This window comes from Manis pentadactyla, chromosome 5 (assembly GCF_030020395.1).
Source record: "Manis pentadactyla isolate mManPen7 chromosome 5, mManPen7.hap1, whole genome shotgun sequence".
In the NCBI taxonomy this organism is placed as follows: domain Eukaryota; kingdom Metazoa; phylum Chordata; class Mammalia; order Pholidota; family Manidae; genus Manis; species Manis pentadactyla.
Window position 1 is genome coordinate 25,279,787 of NC_080023.1, and position 26,721 is coordinate 25,306,507.

At 35.3% G+C, this 26,721-nt stretch overlaps 1 protein-coding gene across 8 annotated transcripts in view; it reads left to right on the forward strand.

The window, feature by feature from the left end:
* Positions 1-26,721, forward strand: part of PCDH7 (protocadherin 7) — a 396,928-nt gene that overhangs the window by 65,191 nt on the left and 305,016 nt on the right. The gene's annotated exons all lie outside the window — the stretch shown is intronic.

Sequence of the window (26,721 nt, forward strand, 5' to 3'; positions counted from 1 at the left end):
TTCTCACTTATGTGTTAGTCTCCTGAAAGAAGCATATATTTAGTATATGCATTCCAGAAAGATCAGAAAGTGGGCTCCTCCTGATAATACATTTCAAGCAGGTATTGTGTATTCTAACTCTCTGCTAGTTGACTTTTTAAAACCCCTGCATATTTATGAAGTAAAAATCAGTCATTTTTTTGAACCCAGAATTGGAACTTAATTTTTGAAGTCCTGTAATTGAGAAAAAATATGTGTTAAGAAAGATGCTGACAGTTTTAAAAGAAAGAGTTCTTTATTATATGAACATTTTAAATAAAAAATCCTGTGATGACTAGTCAATAAATATCTCACTATTAAGATGGAGAAGTTTGAGAAAATATTTAGGATACTTGTAATTAGTCCTGGCTTATAAGAGGTTGTACTCAAATCAATTGGAAGAGTCTGTAAACACAGGATCTTTTTATCTTTCAACAAACCACTTTTAATACTAGGAAGAAATGCAATATATGTCTTGCACCAAGGCTCCTTAGCAATCATGTACTCTTGTCATCTGAGATTAACATTTGGATTAAAGAGCATGATTAGAGGATTCTAAATTAGCGGGTACCAAGTTGAAATGACACAAAAGTTAAAACAAAGTTAATACAGCAAGCAATCTATTTCATGCAATATATTTCTTATACCAATTAGCAGTTTAATTAGCATGATGTTTCATGTTGTGACCTAAGCCATTGTACTCCCAGTGGGTCTAATGGAGACAATGAAAAAAAGAAGCTTCAGAATTGTTGATGGTTATGTCACATGTCACCAGAATTAAAAATAATTCTTCATTTTGAAATAAGAGAACATACAAATGCTCTTTTCTTTTTTGAATCAAGAACAGCTTTTTTTTAAAAAAAAGGCATTTTTATGGTATGAAATCCTTCCACCTACTTAAAGCATATCAAATAACTATGTGGAGTAATATTAAATGAACTATATTTTAAAATCCCAGGGACCACAAATAATGCCTAAAGGATTCACTTAGATAAAACAGAAGCATCTCTCATGGTTTTGAGAGAAAACATAAAAAATATGTATCAGGGTGATCATGTTTTTGAATATATAATGTGATTCATAGGATTCTATTAAGGGCCATTGAAATTAGTTACAAAGGACTGCATTTTGGAAAGCCGCAGTGGAACTCTGCCTTTGGACAGCCTTGAGGAAAAAAAATATGCATCTTAGAAATAATTTATCAAGTGCATGACGTGAAAGGGGTCTCTCATCCCTCTTTCCCTCCCCAGTGAGAATAGATTCATATTCTGTGTATTTGTCTTTATTACATGAAATGGAAGTTTCTGCTGAGCCAGAGAAAGTCATCTGCCAGTAATCGGTTCTTGCCTTTTCACTCTAAAACACAGCAACCCTTCTGAAGGTGTTTTTCTCTTCATTTTACATGACTAACAATTCAGAACATGCAAAGAAATACAGATCTGACTGATACCCTGGATTTTATCAAGCTTTCTTTCCCAGGCGCTGAAATCTATTAGCTTCCAACTTTGTAGCTATCTAACTGGGCTGTTCGTTTCCTTTGATTTTGTGTACTATAATAGGTGCATGGGGCTCTTTCTTCCCTTTCAAAAATGGTTCTGCAGAACTCTTTAGGCAGTCCATGTATGGATGGCATTTGGAACATAACTGGTTATTATGTTGCTCACAGATAATTAATTGTACACAGAACTATTTATGGAAATCTAAAGTCACTGTTATGCAAAGCCATAGAAAGAAAAAGCTGTTTAAGTTTTTTTTTTCTCCCTTGATTCTTTTTCTTGTCTAGCACATCAATTCAAATCTCTCCCTTTTCACTTAGTAGACATTTTTGGCAAATAGAATAGGAAGTATATAAATATTATGGAGTTTTAATTGATGGTTTATAATCAATTGGAAGCTCAATTTTCTAAAATAACGATAAGTTTGCATTTGATAAGAAAATAATTCAGTATACATTTGTGCTAGGATGGACCTAATGATGTGAGATATTTTACCGTCTTTTTTTTTAGTTTGGTGATGTTATGTCTTCAGATGATCAGAGAATTGCAGTTTAATTTGTGGTCTGATAGTTACTGATCATGATTTGATCTGAGAGTGATCTTTTAGTTTGGATACATTTACTAAGTATTTTAGTTACTGTGTTTTCTTCTCTCTTGGATTTTCTATGAAAATACAGGATGTAAAGGTATAAATAATTCATAAAATTAAAAGGTGAGTTGTTAGAGCACCTATTATGGACCAGTTTTTGAGACCTTGGGCAAGTTTTTTTTAACTTCTTATGTACTGAAGTGAAGATAATAACAGTCTTGAGACATTATTAGGAATTATGGATGAATTAATATGTGATATAAGTTATATGTGATATATAATAAGTTAATATATACCACTTATTATAACAACTGCCTGGCATAAAGTGAGCAAGTATAAATCACAGCTATTCTTAAAGAAAAGCTCAGAAATGTGACACAAATCACATAGCTATTTACTAGTTAAGATGCTAGAAGTGGTCTGAATGCAATACAGAACAATGCCTGTCACACGGTGGGTGTCTGTAAGTGCTATCTGCTATTAAAACAAACATACATGTTTTCCAAAGATCTTATACTCATCATGAGTGAGGTTGGGATTCACACTGTAGGTGTGTCCATCTTTAAATCCTGATTTCCTTAAACCTTTACAGGCATCTAAACCCAATTTTAGCACCGTTTATTGGTATAGACTTAACAACCTTTATAAATAAGCTCTCTGTTTAGCATACCTTTGACAACGCATTTTTGAAATTAGTTTTTTAGGAAATACAGACATGCTTATGAAACATGATCATATTTATAAAGGAAAATCTAATAAAGATCGATATCAATACATACTTTGAATTGTTCCCATGAGTATTTCTTTGAATTCAGAAACTATTCACTAAAACAAACCCTGAGAAATAAGTAAGTTTTATTTATTTTCTAGGAGGCTTCAGCAAGGTAATTAGGTAAGCTCCTGTTCTCACCTACACTTTCATTTTCTTTGAAAATTTGGCCTTCTATTAATCAAAGGTGTCAGGCTGGCATGGATGTGGGAAGCACCTTGTACACAGAGACATTCTCTTCTTGACTATTGCTGTGCTACTGGTGTGGCCACTCAGGCTTGTTTAACTGTGAGGTTTGGGAATGTTTTATTCAGTTTTCTTAAAACATTTTACTGCATTTTTTCCTATTAACTTGTTTAAAAAGGTATGTTATACTTGGATCTTTATCATGACTACTTTTCGGGTAGGAAATTGTAAGTTCTCATAGGGTTGTCCACCAACAGCCACCATCACTTACTGTTTAGTTGACTTTGAAATTGACATTCCCTAGTGACTGTTATTAGAAGTTATTCCACTTACTGTGCCATCAAACAATATTTGATCATAAAAATGTGTGTTTAAAAAGAAAAGTTTTCTCTCTCTCAATCTCTCTCTGCTGCTGGTTAACTGATCAAGACTGTAATAAAATAGACCATGGTCAGGCATGGAGAGCATAGCTGAACCGCTATTAAGGTTTGTGGACACATTATGTATAGTGGGGTTGCATATTGCATTGAAGGTGCTTGTATTACACACATTGCTGCCTCCACATCTCACAAGGACTGAACAACTTGCTTTTTCTTAGACCATGCTCAGAAACATCTAGTGCCTGTTCATTTCTAATCAATAATTTTCAAATTCCTTAATTTAGAATCATATTCCTCTGACTCTAATCTCCCTCCACCATTTTTACTTTCCATTTTCCCTTTTTCATGAACTCTATGGTCCAGTTAAGCCAGATAACTTTCAAGTGACTTTATGTTCTTCACATTTGCCTACAAGTTTATCTTAACACATACCATTATCTCCTCCAGCAATTCTGTCTTATTAATTTTACATCAGTGAGTCTTACCTTCTTTGAATCTTCCTTTTTTAAGCTTTCACTAATTTACCACATAATTAGTGTTAATTTTATGCCATTTTATCTGTGTGATTTTATGCTACCTGTACCTTTCTACTTTTAATGACAAATGCTTTGTGCATGCATGTGTGTATGTGCATTATTTCTTTATTACACTATAATCTCTTTACTGGGAAGGTCCAAATCTAATTCATACTGTCTTCCACCAGAGTGTCCTGCTTAAAGTAGATGAGTCGATGCTTACTAAACCATAGCTGGATTCATTTGATCCTATAAATGAGAATTCTATATGATTATAAGGCAGTCAATAAAATACATAAATATTAGTTATTCAGTGAAACTTATTGAGTTTCTCAAAATATTAGGTGCTGAGAATAATGCATTCCTACAAAATATTAAGTGCTGGGTAACAGTTGAAGTGATATGCACATAGTTATATATAAACATATATTATAAATCATTGAACTTGTGAGAGCTCACATTCTTCTGTGTTACTCAAGATCTGCTCTACTGAAGGAATTCTGTCGTTACTGAGATCAATACGTATTGCCGAGGTGTGATAACTTCAGAGTGCTCAGACTACGGGGTCTGGTGGAGAATGAGTGGGTGCCAAGGCAGGATGGTATAATAAGAGGCTATAAAATAGATTAAAAAGTATATGACATTAGATTTAATGTTAAACAGCTTCAACTTGATCCTGGGAGAAATGGGAGTTAGATGGCAGAGGTCTTTAAGGACAGGAGAGTGGAGGCCCTGATTTGTTAGGGGAATAGCTTTCAAAGCAGTTCAAAGGAAGCACCAAAGAGGGAAGGAACAAGTAACCCTGAAGGGACTTGGGTTGCACTTTCAATGAGACATATTTGTCTTAGATCTGGAATTCTGTGCCTTTAGTGGCCCCCAGTTTATGTGGAATAAGAAGTAGTAGAGAAACTGATCTCTGGGCATTTCTTGGCACCAATACAGTGCTCTGAACTAGAGACTTCTGTCCTTAGGAAAGGAATTCGTTTGATTAATAATAAAGAAATACATATTAATGTGTGGTTTCTAAAAATCCATAAACATGGAAAGAACCATTCTTGGAACATGGAATTCAGTTCACTTAAATTGTTTATGTGTGATGGTAGGGCAGATCGGTGTTAGGCTTGGGGAATAGATACAAAGCATGATTTTAATATAAAGTTCTTTTGCTCTTATGCTGACTGTCAAAGAAACTTTCCTTGATGTCCAGCTGTAGTCTCAAATGAAGTCATGCCCAGGAGGCTATCTTAAGGCTGAAGGCTAAAGAACCCACTCATCCAATCCGTAGTGTCCCATTTCTACCTCTGCTATTGTCTGAACTAACTGCTCTAGCTATAAGCTGATTTGTATTTCAGACTTTATCCAGAAGTATTTTCATTTTGCAGCATATTATTAAAGTGTTTCCAGTGACTCCTGTTTGCTTTTTGCTTCATGGTTAAAAAATAATAATAATTTAATTTATGCCACAAATAGTGCATGACTTAAACAGTCCTGTAATTTATAGGATTCACTGTTTTCTTTTGAAAAAAATAAAGTAATTCATAGGATTTCATTTGTAGTAAGACAGTTCTGGCAGTTCCGGGACAGTGAAATTTTAAGGATCATCAATATTGAAGGCACAGTCTGTGGAGTTACTTTTTAAAAACATTTTTCTTTTTTCACCTTTAATTCCAGTTAAAAGATATTCGACTAGACTAGATGCTTTCTGCCTAGATGTTTTCTGGCTGATCTTTGATGTGGAACCAAGGGAATACAGCTTCAGTCTGTTAGAGCTGAAAGGGCCCATAGCATGCCAGGAGATACCTAGTATTTTAAGACTTCAGTACCCCTGGTCTGTGTATAATGATTCATGTGTGGTACTTTCATTGTTTCCAGGAAAGGTGTCTGTAGAGTTATTCTGTGTTGCTGAAGCTGTTGTTAATATTCCATATACTGCAGAAGCTGCACATACCATATCTATGTAAACTATTTAACCCATGGTTCTATAGATAAATATCCACATTCATAATGCATGATTTTCAAAATACCTATTTTTTGCTTTATCATTAAATTTCTGCAGGATACAGTATATATCATACTCATGTCTTTGAAATTTTTATTGTTTTTGATAGGTTTCAGAAGGAATACCATCATGCCTTTAACGTTGCCATTACTCAAGGTGTGACAATTCAAATTTTGTTACTTTTAATTGAAGGGCTTAAATGTTTTCTTTTGAAAATTCACTTAGAAATCAAAATGTTCTTATTGATATTATTATGAAAGGGTTCAACCTCTGATATATTGTATTGTCAGACTATCTTACCATCAGATATAATTTAGGATTTCCTCAATGCTTGATTTTCTAATTCTGAATATAACTTCTACTGATATAACAGAAATACTAATGTCAGTGCTGAGTCATATACTGACTGACTGACATGGCATTAACTCATGGTATGTAAAAATATAAAAGTGCTGGCTTATTTTGGGTGCTTACATGTGTATCTAAATATATGTATTTATAATAAATATCTTGAAATACATATTTCTTCACATATTTTTTTCATAAATATTCATATGTCCATATGTATTCATATGAATTTATGTATATTTTAGGATGTATTTTTTTATTATTAAGATCACCAAAGAATTACTCAAAAATTATTATTAATTACCTGCTTTTAGCCCAACCGTGCTTGAGACTGGTAATATAAATATGGGAAATAATCTATCTATGCTTTCAAGGAACGTGTTATCAAGAGAGTCAGATGTGTTACAAGATTTATAGGATGACAGAGACAAAGAGGTAAAGTGGTGACATGTGGGAAAGGTTTAATGATACAAGAAGCTTTTAAGTTGAACCTTGTAATAAATTAAGTTTACTTACACAAAGGAGGGCAGAAAGAGGCATTTCAGCTAGAGAAGAAATCATGAGCTAAGTAATGACAGCATCAAAGTTCATTGCTTACTTGGTAGAAGGCACATAATCTAGTGTTTGGTTAGAGTACAGAGAACATGGGATGAGTGACCAGATATGAACTGGATTCAGCTCGAGACAAGTCTTGAATTTTAGCTCTATGAGTTTAGGTTTACCTGTAAGCATTTGGAAGTCCCTGAAAGTTTTCAAACAAGGGTATAACACAATATGTGTTTTAGAATGATTCCTCTGTTGGTAGAGGGCATTTTCTAGTACAAGTACTAGAGAAAGAGATACTTGTCGGGGAACTTGTGTAGTCTGGTAGAGTCTGATCGTGTGATTCTTGTGCCATGCCCTTGGAGACAGATCAAGAGGTAAATGGACAGCGTAGGTAAATTATTTGATAGGGGATTAGAGGTTGGGGAAGAGAGGAGAGAGAAAATAGGAATGGAAAAGAAGTTTGCTTCAGATTTTGGTCTTGAGTATCTTTACAAGAAAGTAGAATTTGAAATGTAGGAGATTAAGATTGGGAAAGGAAATCAACAGTTCATCGCCACTTAGTGATAGGTGAGTCCATGAAAGTATATGAGATCCCCAGTGAATAAACAGAGAGAGTAAAACCAGAAAGTGGCAGATAAGCCATAGGAAGGATTACCAAATGAAAAGCCAAAGAAGTAAATGTAGAACCAGGAGAAAATTGTGTGTTGAGAAGCAAAGATGGGAAGTAGTCAGTGAGAATGGAGTAGATAGACTGAAAACAACAGTATCAAAAGCAATAATAATAGTAAAAACTGACTTAAACCTTATGAGACACAAGACTTTGCACTAAAATTATTACATGGATCTGTTCATGTAATCCTAATAATAAAATTTATTTTCAAGAATAGAATCCAAATTTGTAACAATATTTTAAACCAAAGATACCTTTGGGAACCATGAGGTAGTGCTCACATGGTACTGGAAAAGTATAAGGGATTATGTTCAGAAAAGAGAAAGGTCTATTCCAGCTCCAGAGGTCAGCAGTAAATTCAGAGGTTAGTAGGAACTAGTGTACTATCTCTTTCAAACACTCCCAGTGGAATGACTTAAATCCAATTATGTTTATTTCATATGCTAACTATTCGGACTTCAGGGAATGTTGAAATATCCTTTTGGGGTAACTTGTCATACTTTTGGTAAAGGCAGGGCAAAACAATTTGAATAGCAGTCTTACCAGCCTAAGTTTAGGGGGTGAAAAGTAATTTGCTCAAAGAAACCTAGGGTGTCTTTTGAAGTGACTCATGTATCCCCAATTTAAATGTGAGGAAGCTAAATCTTACAGAAGTTAAATACCTTGCCAAACTTAAGCAGTTAGTAAGTGAACAAATTTATATTAAAGCCAAACTCCCAGCATTCCAAGAAAATTGAAGAGTGAGAAGTCTCTTATGCAGCATTTCTGATAGTCTCATCAGTATGATGGCCAGGTAAGATTACAATAGGTTTTAGGGAACCAGTCTCAAGTCAGTGGAGCCATTGAATGCAAAGCACTTTGCCAAGAATATTTGCAGGAAAGAAAATAAACAGCAATTTGATGGTGGACAGGATGAGGAAAGATCTTTTTTACAAAATAGGGAAATTCAAGTAGCTGTGTAGTTTGAAAGAAAGTTAGAGGTTGAAGAGAAGAGAGAATGCACATTGATGAAACAAGATCTTGGCAGCAAAAGGTCAAATGGGCAAAAGAATAAAAGCTCTTCTTTTGAGGTACAAAATGTAGCTCCCGTATAAATATACAGATAAATTTGGAGATGTAGAGGAGGCAACCGGAGGATTTCATACTTGATAGCCTCAATGTTCCCAGCAGTAGGAGGTGAAATCATGTACTGAGTATGAGGGGGGTGGGAGTGAATCTGGGGGATTGGAGGAGGGTGTGGTGGGAACAGCTGCTGTGTGGAATGGGAAGACCCGCCAAGAGGGGATGAGTAATAAGGCTGCTAAGCGGCGCTGAGAGTTCAGACGACATTGGAAATCATACATTTGCAGCAGAGTCAATCAACGTGGTTATTCAATTTTCTCAGTAACTCTTGGCAGCCCAGGAGGAGGAGGAGAGCAAACAGATGGTAGGATTGATTTGGTAATGGGATTGGCAAGGCAGCCGAGAGAGAAGGTTAAAGAAGGGAAGAATCAATTGCACCCATGGAAGTGTGTTATCAGGGGGATCAAAATTAGGAAGAGATGGCAGTCAAGCCAGGAAGGATTGGAGACTGGAGGAAATGGAAGGGCAAACTGTGGAGCAGTGGTGGGCATCAGCCTTTGAAGTCTCAAGAGAGTTTTTTGTGGGCATGAGCTAGTGGACAGGAGATTAGAGAGGAGAATTTCACAATTCTGGATATTACAGTAGAACACTTTTTGTTTAGAAACAGTCTGTTTTGTCTATGGGTGTGAATGGCCAAAGCTGAGTGGAAGTGATTGTCACTGGAATATAGGAAGAAAAGAATTTTGAAGCTTAATAGATGAATGAGTCATCCAAGTCATGTTAGAATAGTGACAAGTGATGGAAGAGGAAAAAAAAAAAAGCCAGCTGCCAAATTACTCAAGTTAATTGACGAAGTACTAGTAGATGACAAGATTAGAAGGAAATTAGAAACTTTGATTGTTTGGGCTTTGTAGATGTAGGACTTATTGAACTAAGATAATGGAACAGTGTCCCAAAGTTGTTCTAGGGGAAGTCCAAGAGAATGCCTTCCATCTTTGCCGTGAAATAAGGAGATGATTACTGTTTTTAACAGTGTTATAGCATGTAGTGAAATCTATGTGAATAAAACTTAACCTCATTGTAAACAGTTCGCATCCACAGAACTTCAATTTGTATTTACCCTAAGATATGTTCTAATGTATTAATTTATTCTTCTGTCCTAGATCATGCTAATTTGCATTTAAACATGTGATAGTATAACCTATTTTAAGCCCAAATATCTAACTAGGCAAGTAAAAAGGTCTCTGACTTAGCTGCCACCTCAAGTTATAGGCTCACATTTCTGATCTCCATCTTCACCAAAACATGTCCAAGTGTTGTCCATATGGCCATTTTCTACTTAGTCACATCTTAAAATCTCTTTAATCTACTCCTATGGGTATTTTGTCCTTTCCAGTCCACTAATACAACTCCATCAAGGTCACTATAATTGATTTTGATGAATACACTGGTCAGTTTTGTCTCCTTGCCTAAGTCTTGGCATTGGAACAACTGTTGTTTTCTCCTCCTCCCTGGAGCATTTTGTATCACCATATTTACTTGGTTTTCTGCCTTCATTGCTGGCCACATCTTCTTATTTGTCTGTGTTGCTTCTACTAGATGCCTAAATTATGTAGTGCACAAGGATCTTGTTGTTGTGTATCACCATCCCAGACTTCTCCCCAGGGCTCCATACTCAGTACAATGCTCTACTTGGATTTTCCACTGGTAAAAGACAGAGTGGTCATGAGGCAGGCTCTGGCACCAGATCCTCCTTGGTTCTATCACCTGGCTGACTAGGGAAAATTCACTGTTCTTAGTTTTTTTATCTCTAAAATGAGAATAATGATAAGCTCTTCATAGGGTCCTTGGGAGGATTAGATAAGTAAAAATAAATAAATAAATAAAATATATAAATGTTTAGAGATTTACTTGCCACAGATTAAGTACCCAATAAAAGTATGTTGTTAATGGTGTCATAAACATAGCAGAAGAAAAGCAGAACGATTGGTTTTTCCTATAATACCTCAGTTTGCTCTCTTCATAAACCTTTCTTTTATGTGCAAATAGTATTGATATCCATCCACTCATTCAGGGTAAAGATCCTGAGATCATCTTTTGTTCTCCTATTAATTCCTATTACCTTTACCTCAAAAATCTATACCAAATCTGACTCCTTTTCATCACTTCCTCCTCTAGACCACAGTATGAGCCACCAGTACCTGCTGTGTCTTGGTTCTCTTATACTTCCTACAAATACCTTTTCCATGGGGCAATTTTTCTAAAGTGTAAATGCAAACATATTCTTCCTCTATTCAAAATTCTACAGTAGCTTTCCATTACAATGAGAATAAAATCCAATCTTCCAAAGTGTTCTACAAGCACGTCCTGATCAGGGACCAGCATGCCTCTGGGACCTCAACTCTTACACACTCAGCATTGTTTACTAAACCAAAGCTGCTGTGAACCTTTTTTCTGTCACTCAAACATACCAAAAGATTTCCACTTTCAAAGCCTTTGAACCTGTTACTCATTCTGTTTGGAAAACTTTTCCCTCCAGTTTTCATATGCCTGCCTCCTCTTCATGATTTAAGTCTTACTTCAAATGCCAGTTCTTTCCAGAGGCTTCCTTGATCACTTTCCATCATGAGACTCTGTGCCATAGTTTTTGTAGCACTGATTAGAATGGGCAATCTCAATCTCTCCCTCAACCTTAGTTTGCCCAAATTGGTCACACTTACATTGGGAAAAATAAAAAAGGCCTATTAGAGAGTTTCACTTGTTTTACCTGAGTTTTTACATTTTGATGATTGGGTTTCTTGTATTTTATTTTTATGTATACTTGGTCATATAAGCAAGTAACATGATTTTTAGGTGATACATTGTTATCTTTTATGCATTGTGCATTTGCAGTGGTAAGCATCTTCAGGTACCCTCTTCATATTTGTGAAATTGATATGAATAAAATAGTATCTGTGTTGGACCTGGATTTCTTTTGGAGAACTATAATTTTTGGAAAATTGGGCTATTATTCTTTTGACAGATATATCACATATATTATACATATATTATACATATCATTCATATATATTTTGAATATATATTCACATGTATATAATTTTTGGAAAATTGAGCTGTTATTCTTTTCATACACACACACACACACACACACACACACACACACACACACACACACACACCCCACACACAAGATATATCTATCTCATTCACAAAAGAGTTAGGAATAACTATGAAGGAACTGCTAATATGACCTGAAGGTTGTGTTTAGCCTAGAAGTACTTTACTTGAATCATGTATTCTTTTATTAATAAAGTTAATGCATCAGAAGATTCTAATTGTTTTATCAATAGTTCCCCCAAATGTAAAAAATGAAATACAAGCACAACCAAGACATTGCCTTCCTTACACTCACATTCGTTTTGAGCAAAGCAGTGCAAAACATACTTCTCATTATTTCTGAAGCAAGAATAATAACTACTTGAGAATTCATGTGTTGTGGTAATAAATATACCTGGGATCAAGACATTGACCATGGAGGCATACTCATGGTTTGCTGTTTTAAAATAAATATATGAAGATGTCAAGTATGATTGAACTGTAATCATGGGCTTTCCACTGTAAAAACAGAATAAATTCTTACTCATCAGATGTAATATTATCTTTTCAGTCCCAACTAACTCTTTTTGTTTTTCTTAATATAACTTTTTTATTAAGGTATTATTGATAAACACTCTTATGAAGGTTTCACGTGAAAAACGATGTGGTTAACTACATTCACCCATATTGTCGAGTTCCCCCCCACACCCTATTGCAGTCACTGTCCATCAGTGTAGTAAGATGCCACAGAGTCCCTACTTGTCTTCTCTGTGCTACACTGTCTTCCCCATGATCCCTCCCACACCATGTGTACTAATCATAATACCCCTCAATCCCCTTCCTCCCTTCCCACCTGCTCTCCCCCAACCCATCCCCTCATCCCCTTTGGTAACTGCTAGTCCCTTCTTGGAGTTTGTGTGTCTGCTGTTGTTTTTTCCTTCAGTTTTGCTTCATTGTTCTGCTCCACAAAGGAGGAAAATCATTTGGTACTTGTCTTTCTCCACCTGGCTTATTTCACAGAGCATAATATCCTCCAGCTCCATCCATGTTGTTGCAAATGGTAGGATTTGTTTCTTTCTTTTATGGCTGAATAGTATTCCATTGTGTATATGTACCACATCTTCTTTATTCATTCATCTACTGATGGACACTTAGGTTGCTCCCATATCTTGGCTATTGTAAATAGTACTGCAATCACTTAAGATTTGAATGTGAACTTAGGCCTTCTACATGTAATCTAAAACCACAAATATTATATATCTGGGTTCCAGTTGCTTTTCTAAATATGTGATAAAGTGTTCTGACTACATGGTACATTCCTAGGCCTGACCCAGCACATACTGTCATAGTCATCAGCTATTAGGAAAAAAGGAAATGTGGTGGTTACTAAAAGCTTTCAAAATTCCACTTGGTAAGACGATAAAAGAGGCTCCCTGATCTTACATATTTTGGAAATCCCAAAGTAAGATGCTTATTTAGAGCCTAACATTTTGGAGACTCTCAAGCAAGAGCGGCCTCAACCCAGGCTCCTTTTTCTCCCGAAGGACAGAGGCATGTGCAGTCACAGGGGGCTCTCCGGGGAGCTTGCAGTGACATGGGTGGCTTCTTTTCTTAGCTGGTGTAGGAGGGAGAGGGGAGGCTTGTGGTTTTCTCTGTGTTGGTGGTTGCAGAAGATGATTGAGCTCCAAACACACACCAAGGCTGCGGGATGGGTAGAAGAGGTGCCGACAACGACTAAATACAAACGTATTGCAAAGGGGTTCAATGCAATTATCAATCATTGCTTTCAGAGAGTACAATTGGTAAATTCCAAATATCACAGAAGTGTCACCATAAATTGCATTTCCTAGTCTAAAATATTCAGTAGTTTTTTACATGGATTTATTAAGATGTTTGAATAATAACTGTTTTCTGCTTTATTTATTGGCAAGAAAAGCCAAAATACTTTTTCAGGATAGCCTACTGAAATCTCCTTCTCTTTCTCTCTTATAATTGTCTCCCATTCAGGGTAACTTAGACATGATTCCTAAAAGAACACCACTTGGCTGATTTCCATCTGGCATCATTCCCCTCTTATTTTCACTGAAAAGTGTGGAGTCTAGTTTTTAATGCAATTGCTGAATAAATTCAGCTTTCAGTTCAACACCCATCCTCCCCTCTGTTTTCCATATACACAGTTACCTTTTTTTTGTGGGAAAAAGAAATACAACTCCAGACTTTAACTGGGTAGACTCAGATAAAAACAAATTGTAGAAATATGGGCTCACTAATTTCTAGTAATCTCTTTTCAGCTTTAGAGTACAAATGTGTGATGTGAAAAGTTCCATTTGTGCAGAAGAATTGAATATTTTACACACAGATAATTAGAAAATTGTCAAGACATATGTTGGTTTTTTTTTTTTTTACAAATGTTTTATATTTATTGTTTTGCTGATGACACCAGAAATTATCATGGTGCTGAATAATAAAAAAAAACCTCTTGACTTAGAGGTCTCTATCAGTGACTAATTGCTACTATTTGTAATCCACTTTAAAAACAAATAAAGTGCCCATCTGGTAATTCTATTAATGGCTTCTGTATTAAAATGGCTGTGGGTCCTCAAAAAGAAAATATGCAATTATGAAATATTCATATTTGTTTCACTATTGAAAAGCTTACAAATGTATCCAGAAAAATAGTTTATCATTCCTTTTTTCAATCTCTATAAAGCCTATAACCTTTTAAAAAATCAGACTGGATTAATGATATAGATACATACCCTCAACAAAATGGAAAATTAAAGCAATTATCTAAATAAATGAAGACAAAAAAAATTGATATTTTATAATTTGGATAGCAGTATCCACTCCCCACTTCTCCCAGTTCTCTGTTACCCACTGCAGAATGTGGATACTGAGGTGTCTCCACTGATCTTGTTGTTTTTTAACTCTTTGACCTTGAGTGAAACTGCAATTTTCTGAGTTCTGAGGAACAGTTCTGTAATGGTCAAATGTGAGAAATATCTCTACAGTCTTTGCACTGTTATGAGGAATTAAAGAAATAAAAATGTGAAAATATTTTGTAAAAGTAAGTCCCTCACACAAAAGGCAGAGACAACTATCACCATGAAGGCTTCTGGTAAAGAAGAATCTTTATCATCTACCTCGACTAAAATATTTTATCTTTGAGGGGAAAGTATATGTAGAATTGCTCCAGCCCTGCTTCCTTCTGAGCCTTGGGCCCTTGGAGGTTTGTGAATATTTACCAATCTTTCATCCTTGCTGCGTGGAGGTTCTGTATGGACTCACAGAGAGGAACCAGTTCTACTGCTTGCCTTTTGCCTTTGACACCCCAGTGACCCTCTTCGATGAGGCAGAATGGGTTGGTCTGGTTTATGTGTCATGCACACTGTGTCCCTGGCTCAAATATGCTAGCACCTTTTCTGATTTGGGGGTGCCATCTCACTCCTCTTTGCCTTCGTCTGGAATGCAGATTCTCTTTTTTCCTGGCTACATTTTCATTGTCCTTCAGTGTGTAGTTCAACCTTGTGTGATAGGATTATAGATGACAAATGTTTTACTTATTTATACTTTATTTAGTTCTGTTTTGTGACTTTTAATAGTTAAAAATGTCATTTGAAGATTTTATTAACAAAAAACTGAAGTACCTCTCTTGCAGCCTGAATAAGGTTTAAGAGCCCCTAGCATGTTTTCCTAGCACAAGTGTTCACCTCTCCTAATAATTATCCAAATGTCATATAATGGACTGTTTGTCTCACTAGACTGAGACCCTCTGTAATTTATACTTATCTATAATAGTTATTTATTACATGCCAGTTGAATGAATGTATGTATAAACAAATAGTTTATATATGTAGTTCATTTTAATTTAGTAAGTAGATAGGGATAATTTAAATCGCTAATTAAATTAGATCTGCAGTTAATATAACATCTTTCACATAGGTTCATAGTTTATTTTCTGCTTTTATACTCACTGGAAATGAGTGATGAATAATAAATGTTATTATTGTAACAAATAAACACAATTGTAATAATTGACAAAAGCTCATGTAAATTATCATTTTAAAGTTAATTTCTCATAATCTTATTTTTTTTGTTAGATAGAGTACTTTCATCTTGAGGCTTATGCCTAAATCTTAACAGTCAGTAGAGGCATTCTATCACTACGAAGACACAACTCATAAAATCCAATGGTGACTCTTTGTAATGGATTGCCTTTAGAGGTGATTTCTGGCTATTTTTCCATTCCTGTCAAAACTAAGGTTGGGATTACCAAATAGTCTTGGGTGACAATCAGAAGCTTCAAACCTTCCTCTCATTTGGAAGGATGTTGTACCCTCTACTGGAAGAATATTTCTTTCAGAGTGGCATTCGGTGGCATCTGGTTTGAGTTGGCAAAGATAAGCATAATTTAATTCAGTTTGCTTCAACAGACATTTACTATATACTAATTAATTTGTGAGTCTCTAGGTATATAAAAGTATATAAAATTCTATATACTTTTCCCCATTCCTTTTCTTTGAGGAGTTTGGCCTTTTCTTTGAGGAGCTCACAAATTTTAGGCAGGCAAAACATAATTACCTAAAAAGAAAGGGTAAAATATTAATTTAGCAACATTCAACAAACATTTCTTAGGGCCTGCTCTTTGCTTGGCACTGTGCTGGGTGCTAATAAAGTGCTTTAGGATCAAAGTAGTGCAGAATCTTTAACTCTGGCACTGGAGGAGGGCACTGAGGTAGAACTACCTTTCCATGGGGCACGGTAGTTTAGGTGCAATGTTTTGGACTCACAGTACTTTTAGGACTCATGACAATGTTTTGATTTATTTTAAAATCAGAAGAAAAACAAGACCCTTTCAGATCAGATACAATTTGTACTTTTGATGCATTATCGATGTGTTCATCTGTGTACCAAAACAGTCATACTATACAATTTGTAAAGATTTTTAATGACGGAAGTGTTCGACGAAAGCCTAGGGTCCATGAAAGTCATAATGTGGCTCTGCCTGGGAGCAAGTTGAAGCCAGAATTGGAGTCAGAAAAAGATACCGACCACCTGAATGAAGCCTTGAAATAAAAGTAACATTTCACTAGTTAGAGGACAGGAAGTTCTTGGGAGAGAGACTTGCCAAAGCTGAGCTGCAGACTTGTGGAAATACATATTGAGATAATGCAGAGGTGCACATCATAGTTCCCAAATTAAAATTTTCAGTTCAGTGGACAGAGGCAAATATATGCAAGGATGAGTTATATAAGAAGAGATAATGTGTTTACGTCAAGAATGGCAAATAAGGCAACTGCTCCTGCATCTTTAAGATTTCTAAGAATTAAAGCTTTACAATAAGACAATTAAAATGAATAAAGCTGTTTAACTAAGTCTACCATTGTGAAATTCTCAATTTTCTGGTATGTGTAATGTAATTGGGAATACTGTGGGTGGGAGTATGGTTTAGAGACTATCTTCAAGCTCTAAAATATTTACAAATCAATAAGAATGAATTTATGACTATTTGTTTTATTATTCTCTTTATACATGTTGAAAATGTTACCTTGCAATTTAACACCTTAAAATTACATTTAAAATAACGTAATCCTTTTTCACCTTGGAAATTCACTCAAGATTACTTGAATACTCTAGTCAAAATATGAATTCTTAAGTACCTTGAATACAAATTTGACTAACAAATCAACAAAATTTCTAGAACAAATTCAAAATCCCAATCTGGCAAGTGAGTCATGTTATAATTTATATTGATGAATTCTGTTAGGCGGCTTTCAAAATTTTAGAGCATAAAGTAAAACTTTATGCCAGTATATACTATTGTTTTCATGCCATTACAACTTTAATCAATTTCTTAAAGGGTATGTTCTCTCTATATTTTCTAAACCTTCCTTCCTCTCAGTACTACCTTGTTTTCCTTCCCCCTTCATATGATAAGGGGAACATTATTCATCTAATTTATTTTGAGAGAATAACATTAAAGCTACTTACATTTTTCTTGTTATTATAAAAGCTGTAGTGAATGGTAGGTGAGCTGATGAATTTAATTTTTCAACTAAGTGAACATGCACATATTAAATTCTCTAACTGTCATAAATATAATCAGGGCTTTAATTAGAAAATGAAGGAAATATAATTCTAAGCATTATGAAGACGTATTGGGCTTCTGGTGGTTAATGCTAGAGAGATGAGGTAACTCAATCAGAATGCCATACTTGAGTTTTATCCTGAGTAGAACTTTTGCAAATCTATGGTAATGATCACATAGAAGGAATAAAAGGATGTGCCTTTTTATAGTTGATCATAGCATTATCTTCAAACCTAAAGTTTACCAGCTATGTCTGTGAGGAAGTAGTTGAACTATCGAATATTGCAATCTGTGTTTTCAAATTTGGAGAAAAATATAGCTTTGAAAAGATTTTTCCATTTGTTGCATATTTATTTGTTACTCTGAAATTTGTGAAAGGAGACAAAGACATTAGCAAAAATTGAACTATTCTTTTTGGAATGTTACTCACTGAGTAAGTTTGCCAAAATTCCATCAATCTCTGGATCCCTAGATAAATAAATAAATGTTATTCACTCAAAACATTGACTTAGCAAAACATTACACTAAAGACAACAGGAACTTCTGTATAAGGCACAATCCTTGCCTTCAGAAAATCTAGTTTAGTAGGAGAAACAGAAACACAAAGGAAATAGTTTGATGTGACGAATACTTCACCCTATAGCTCAGACGAAAGACACTGAACTCAGGCTTATGGCGCAGTGAAGGTGGTGGAAGTGACTTCCACTTGGCTCACATTTTCTTTTTTGAAGAACTGGGTACATTATAAAAAGTAGTATATATAGATTTACCTGTCTGATGTTATCATGAAATTAGGATTTCTTCTATATATTATTCATAATATTTGGAGAAGCAAATGTACTTTAATGCCACAGTTTATTACCTATTTATACTTAAAGCTAACATTTATATTACATATAGGTAATGTTTACATATACATGTAAATATCTATATATAAAAGAAGGAAGCAAATACCATTTTGAACATACTCTGGAGTTTTTTTTCATCATGCCTTTCCAAATTTTTCTGTAGCTTTAATTTCATACCATATGCACAGTAAAAATTTCATTCATTATATGAATTGTTGACTCATATAGTTATGGTTTACTTTACAGTGAATTATTTTGAAATGGTAGGAAATGCACCATCAATTCCATTTTACTTACTCTTTCTCCTCTCAACAATATTGTTTGGCAGTGTTTTTACCTTGTCCTCTCCTAGAAAAAGTGAACCCTTCATTTAATTTTTTTCTTAATATGAGGAAGCCCCTTTGTAACAGCAATGTCTGTTAATTTTTGTTCCCCATTCATTGCACTATGCTTAATAGTGATACAAAGACAAATGAAAACAAATCACATGGGTCCTTTCCCTTTGGCAAAGATGGCTAAGGCTTGAAATATCAGATAAATTTTATATCATTTTTTATCTAAATATATTCTTTAAGTTTTGGAATACTTCGCTAGCTACTCAAATTTAATTCCTAATGTAAGGATGTAAGAGTAGATTGGAGTCCATTTTTTCCATAATTTTTATTAAAGTAAATGTGTTAATTAAGACTCATGAATTGAGCATCTGCTTTCCTATATTATGTTTGACGTGATGGGAATGTAAAAAATAGTGTAGGACTCTCTCCCCCTATTAGGTAGGCTTTAGAGAGTACAGCTCAGAGACAGATTAACAAGCACAAAAGTAAAAAGCACTATGTTAATAAAAAAGCGAATAAAGCCAAAATAAGTGATGTGATGAGGACTATAAATATGTTTGCATTTATTTGTAAGTATGTATTATATATATGTATGCATGCACATATAAACTCTAATGAAAAAATCCAGAGAAATAAATCCAGGATCTTACTACAGATGGAACTTTGAGAAAAGGCATTGAAACAGTGCAAGTGGATTCATTCAATAAATTACTGAACTGATCTCTAAATTACATAGGATACTCATCCAGTGAGATTCTGGATTAATTATTAATTTGCAACTTTTTGCAGATGAATTAGTTGTTTTTTTCATCTTCTTAATATACTATTTGTCTTATAGTAAACTCATAAAAACACATCCAGGCTTCAAATGTATTTTAAAATATATTGTACACATTTAAAGAAATTCTTCTAATGATAGCAGGTTCTTCTTGAGTTTTTTGTATAAAACTCAAGTGGCATATTTTGCTTCAAGATATATTTTCAGATCTAAAATCCCTGAAGTACTGCTCTCCTGCAGTGATCGACTTTGTAAAGAAATGTTTAAAGAAGAATTTAGATTTAAAAGGTACAATATGAAACACATTTTCTTTTGTCAAGTTTTGATACTGACCTTTTAAGACATGTAAGCAAGGACTTTCCTCTTTAATTACATTGCTTCTTTTAAATTAAATCTGTATTGTAATTCTTTACAAAATAAAGTAGAATTTAGGGATGAGATTTATTTTACTTCTCTTAGGTTTGGGAGCAGAAAGCGCATATTTTTACCATAAGAATCCAGAATTATTTTTGAAATATTTTTTCATCTCTTCAGTTAGGTAGCAGAAGACAAAACACTGTGCTCCAAACAGGGAGAATCTACAGAATAGTATACCTGCCTTTCAAGATAAGCTTTACTAAGTGAATTTGAATCAGGATTTTACTGTAAAGAGGAAAGAAAAAAGATACTGATGGGAGGGGCATTCATCAGAAAATCCTGGGGGAAGGGGACATTTTTAAGGTTTCTCTCCAGCATTTTAATTTTACTTTCATTCAAACATAGAAGAACCTCATCAGTTGGCTTCTTTACGAGTTAGCTAGTGCTCTATTCCTGCATCACTCCTTCAGAAATCAGTGAACAAACCGAATGCAGATGATTGGATCGAGGCAAGTGATTGACAGTACTGACCCTCCTCAGGTGTTTGATCATTTGGCTTGTGCAATCTTATTTTGAGGAATTTAAAGGGAAGAAAATCGTCAAGACCAAGGCAAATGTGATATAAGAAGAAAACGGGATTTAGAATAGGCGCCTGGTTCTGAATTGATGCCTGATGTTTACTTGCCACAGGACCTTGGACAGATCATTTACCCTTGCGAATCCTCATCAGATTTCTCTTTCTATCTTTGAAGATGTGTGAGGGCTTGATGAAACATGGTGTCCGCACCTTTAAGTCATAATGCTTAAGCATTTTTAGATTCCTTCTCTATGATTCAGTATGCTGACTTGTTACATCACTTTAATCAAGTTTAGTGTTTAGGCCTTAGTTTAATTTTTAGTGGGTCCTAAGAGAAAAGAGCTGCCCAACAAAAACATTTGGATTTCAGTTTTTCCATATGGCTACATGTATCTGTTCTATAGATTTCATTAAGTAAGTAGGTGTGGGAAAACACGTGTAGGAATGATATAAAGCAAATGAAGTATGAAGGGCTTATATAATTTGTTAAAGAACATGCATTTTTTGCCCCCACTGTTTTTTTTTTCCCTTCTGATATGAGTATTCATACTTTGGGGAAAGTTAACTGGATAGCATTTTTTCAGGATGCTGTGGATTTTTGTGGAAGGGCCTTTGTTGTTTTGTTTTTGTATAGGAGCACACATGCTATTATAGTGTTGTTTAATTTTCTGCCATCTCTTCTGCGTGGCAAAGAGTGTCTGAAGAATCTTAATTAGTCTCCCTGTTTCTAACCCTGGTCGTAGAACAGTCTGTTTTTAAAACTGTAATCAGAGTAATTCTTGAAAAATATAAAATATAATTCACATGACTCCCCTGTTCAGGAGCCTCCAGGGACTTCCCATTTCACTTCAACTTAAAGCCAAAAGCTTCAAGACCATGAATGATCTGACTTCCTTACATCTCTAAACACATCTCTGACCACATTTCTCTCACTCTCTCAGCTTCAGCTTTGCTTGCTCTCCCTTGTTTTTGCAACAAGGCCGGGTTCACTTTCTGCTCAGAATGTGGGCGTTTCTTCCAAATCCCCACAGAGGTCAACCTTTTTCCTCCTTCTGGTCATTTAAGCAGTGACAACTTCCTGACTACCCTACCTCAAATAGCACCTTCCTCCTGGATGCCAGGCACCCCGCTTTTCTTCTGTTTCTTTTCATCACACGTGGGATATATTATGTATGTGTGTGTGTATGTGTGTGTGTGTGTGTGTGTGTATGTGTATATATGTGTGTGTATATATATGTATGTATGTGTGTGTGTGTGTATATATATAATATTTACCTATTTATTTGATTTCTCTCTTATCTATTTTTGGAATTATTGTGTTTTTTTTTCCACTGCTGTATCCATTATGCATATCACAGTACCTAGTCAAGAGTAGGTACTTAATATCTGTTGTGTTGAACAAGGAAATTATTTAATGTTTTGGAGTCTCCATATTCTGACTCTCCTGTCAACTCAAATGAAGGCTTTGGAATCCACAACATGAGGCTTTTTTTGTTTCTCTGTAATTTGGGACTGCTGTTGTTAACTCCCAAAACCAGATGATTTCTTCCTGCAATGAGGGAGCAGCCTTTTCCCTTTGAAGAGAGCTCAACAATTCCAATTGTCGTAATTAATTCTATTTATGGATAGGTAACCAGATAACCATTGTAAACCTCAGATTTTCCCTGAAGAACTGGAAAATCAAGACTTTTTTTACTGATTAAGACTTAGATAGCATCTATCAAATGCCCCTGTTTCAGACAAGCCCCCTCTTCCTGGGGCAGTTTGAATTAGAATCTAGAACACCAGGTTCCCAGGGCAGTGTTATTTCTAATATATGCAGCTTAATGATCCCAGGAAACTAACCCTGAGGGAATATCATGACTAACAAATAAGCACGACAAAATCTGGGAAAACAAAGGATTATTGGAAGGGAAGATTGCAAAAGGAAGTCCAGCAGGTTCAATTATAATCTTTTCTCTTTCCCCTATACCTACAGTTCTAAAACTCAGTTTTACTGATTTTCATTGTAATTGTTCCTATTCCTAACCATTTCGGGTGTCTGTCTTCTGACTGGGAAGGGAAGGACACTTTTCAGGTGGCATTACTTCTGTTGTCACAGGGTGAGACCAAGGTGGCTGAGTTGTGGCCCAAAGAACACACCACACTGATGAGCGCTTGTCGTCTTAAGGCGATGTGTCCCTTGTTCTCTGTATGGGTGGAGGAGCCGTGCCTCAGAATCAATGAGCGCTTTTTGAAATTTCCCAGTGTGCATACCAGGATCTTCAATGTAACAAATGCTTTCTAGGGAGAAAAATCAGTATTAAGAGGATAAAAAGTCCTGATGGGGAACCTATGCCTGACTGTGCTGCTGCATTGAGATGATATTTAATTGGTTGGGCAGAGCAGTGCTGCCTTTTCTAGACCATTTAGATATGCCCTGATTTAAATGCATCAAACACTTTACTTGACTGTATATGTGGATATATAGTTAAATATATGTATTTATACTTTCTCATTCTCCTGGGATCTGATACTGTTTGGGTGGATTGTGTGATTAATTAAGTGCAGGTGGCTTTGTGCTTGTACAAGAATTCTGCATTGTTCGGGGGAAACTGAATCCAGTAAAAATAGACTCTGTTGCCACTTTGCTAAGAACAAGTTAAATGATTCATCTTCAGATTGTCTATACCTGCCGTTAATTTGGTGAGGGTGTTATGTTACGATAGTTCCTTGAATAATTACTTAAAGTTGATCATGAAATCATTTACTTGGTGAATTTTACTTCGATCATTTTCAATATATCAAACTTTTCTCTAGCAAGGTAAGGTGCATAAATTCCTGTAATCAGCTTGACCAGATTGCTCATTTCTTTTTGAAGGATAAATCCTCCAGAAAATTATTTTAAAGATTTTTGGAAGGAATTGGTGTAGATATGGATAATAGGGCCATTTCTGTCTTGAGGTAAAATTATAGGAGCCAGCTGATTATACACAAGTTCTGAGTAAAACCTGTGTGAAGTCATATAGAGCAGGTATGAACATGCCCTGTCTGAAGGGTGTTTCAAATATGTTCATAGAATCTTGACTTTTCATAAAAATGTTGATCAGAACAATTAAAATAGTCAGAGCTCTAATAGTTCAGGATTAAACTTTAAAAATAATACTCTTGGGCTTATTTCAATTAACAATTTTATATAGCTTGATGATAGAAAAAAATTTTTGCCATTAAAGAAAAACAAATAGAACAGTAGAGAAAATAGTATGAATACTTTCAAAATAGGTCCAAAGTTGTAAAAGAAATAATATGAAATACATATTTTTATTGACAGAATATCTCCATATATAAAAAAACCCCAAGAAAGACTATGAGTTGCCAGGTTATCTTTGTTTTCACACTTTTAACTCAGGTATTTAAAAAAAATTAAAAGAACTTATTTTAGCACCCTCAAGGACTATGGAAAAAGTGATGTATTAAAATGAATGATTCTTCATACTTGTTTAATTTTAACCCCTGAGAAGAGTCTGTTCTACAGGGAGTAGTGTATTTGACCAGTAATGCCTATGAAGAAGCATATGGGAAGGAATGTGTAAAATATATCATATTTAAATGGATTTAAAAATAGTAATATATTATTCTGATGGGAAACTGAGCATATTACTGTGTCAAACGCTTATGTTAAGTAAACAACACTAGCCTTTTTTTAAGGAATAAAGAAGTTTTAAGATTATGTAGGTTCTGGCCAACACATGGCATATAAAAATGACTGTAAAATATAGTCAGAATATGAAATATGAAGCTCATTTAGGAACAGCTAGGGTTGCAGGGAGCAACATATTTTAATATGAATATGAACATTTTGTTTTAAATGTGATATACTGATTATCTGGCACATTTGCAGAAACACAACAGACCTAGGGATTCGCTGTAGATGACACATAAGGAAAATGCAATATTTATAAAAAAGAATTACAGTGAAGAAAACTTGGGAGGTCATTATTGAATTTTGCAGGGTATGTTAAGCACATGTTCCCACCACTGCTCTGTTTTTATATGCCTCATTAAAATACAAAAGACCAACAGTTCAGCTTCTGATATTGTAGCATCATCATCACAAAATATATTTCTCAAGCATTTATCAAATAGGCCAGTCATGTGTGACTTTGAATTGTCATGGTGTGAGATAGGTCCTATTTTACCCATTTTACAGATGAAGGAACTGAGGTCTTACATCAGGACAAGGTTAAATAATTTGTCCTGCAGCCTTTTAGCTAGTAATTGATAGCACTGGACTCAAACTAAGGTCTGTCCAATTCTAAAGACCAAGTCTGTCCACCCTGTCCCACTTCCTGTCTGCAGATACTGAGAAATCACCAAGAGGTATCTCTTTGCATTCTCAAACAAGCACTGATCCAAAATAAGAGTTTCATCCATTTCCTTATATTTTGGGGCTTCCAGAAGAACTGATATCATGCAGCAGAAAATGGTCACCCAATTTAGATATTGAAAGGAAAGGGAATGTGCAATTACACAACTGATTTGTGGTATTTAGTGTGTCTGCAGCTTGGCAGAATGTCCAAGGAATACAAATGTGGCTAAACTGCTTTTGGGAAAAAGTGAGGGACTATGGCCTTCTCAAGGTCTAATTCAGATGCTGGGCAGAGATAGTCCTCTCCATTCTAGATTTCTCACCGTGTAGGCTGGCCTGAAACAGATAAAGGAGCATTACTCTGCTGCAAAGGCACTTGTCTTCTTAAACTTGAACAAAAAGATATCCCTGCTCCTTCATTGATTTTCTTCATAATCACTAGTTGACAAATGTCCTTCATTCATGGATGCCCAGGATTTCTGTGTGCTGGTGCTGTACACTTGTACAAATTGCCAGAATTTGAAACTTTTTATTTAAACCCAGACCCATCCTCTGCATACAGTTTTATTGTGTCTAGGAATACTCAGTTGAAATGGCTTCTGCATACTGATGTAACCAGAATAGAAACAGTGGGAAGAATAAAATGTGTACCCCAGAGGCACTTTTCAGAGCTTTCTGAGCCATGTTCCTCAATGCTCAGTTTTTATTAACGGTTAAATTAAGAGTTAGATAAATTGAGTTAAGCCCCATCATATGGCAGCCTAGTAAGTGGTGGTAACGAAGGATCAGTATCTCAGATACTGGGGGATAACACAGAGGAAGTTTTTAAAGGGCAGCCTGGTAACTCGAGTGCTTCCTCCTTCTTCTAGACATGATTAATTAAACTCTTAGCTAGCGAGTTGATGGGAGGATCAGAGGGGTCCTCCCACCCCCCAGCACCCAAACACACACACGAAACCTAAGTAAATTCATTTTCGAAGAGTTCCTGTTTCTATATTTATTTGCAGGAATCTTCTATCATTCAATTTCATTTTTACTCAAAATAATGAGTAAATGTGAAGCCGTGCCTAATGGAAGGCTGAATGCTATGAATGTTTTACAGTGCAGGCCAGTGAATGCTGGGTTTGAAATGTCACGTGCCACCTCCAGAAACATTTTCTCATTTGTTGTGTCGCATTAGACAGCCACAGCCTGGCCCAGACTAACAGCTGTGTAAAAGGTCAGGGGTTGCGTATGCATCTTTTGTTTGTGTTGTTATTTTCCTGGCTGATAAATGGTACTGTAAGTACTAATAGCTACTTTGCATTCCTATGGGGATATTGTATGCTTTTTTATGAATCCATCTTAGTTTACTTATTTTGTGCTTCCACCTCTTTATATTAAATATTTATATATCTTCCAGTTAGACATTTCAAGTATGTGGCTTTTAAGCCTAGGTGCTTCTTGGGCTGTCCTTATAGAATGACACTGTGGTGAGTGCTGGTGAGCAGAGGATAATCTACACGAATTCTGGTGACCATGGCATGATTCCTTGTCTGGCTCCCAGTTCTCTAGAGAACCTATTTGACACTCGGTCTTCAAGTGATAACAGAAGCTTTTAGAAACAGTGTGAAGAATTCATGCCCTTTTAGAGCAACAGGATCCTTTTCATGTGTTACCCTCTTCTTTTGCCCAGCTTTGCATTTATACATGAGTAAGAAGAAAAGAGAAAAATAA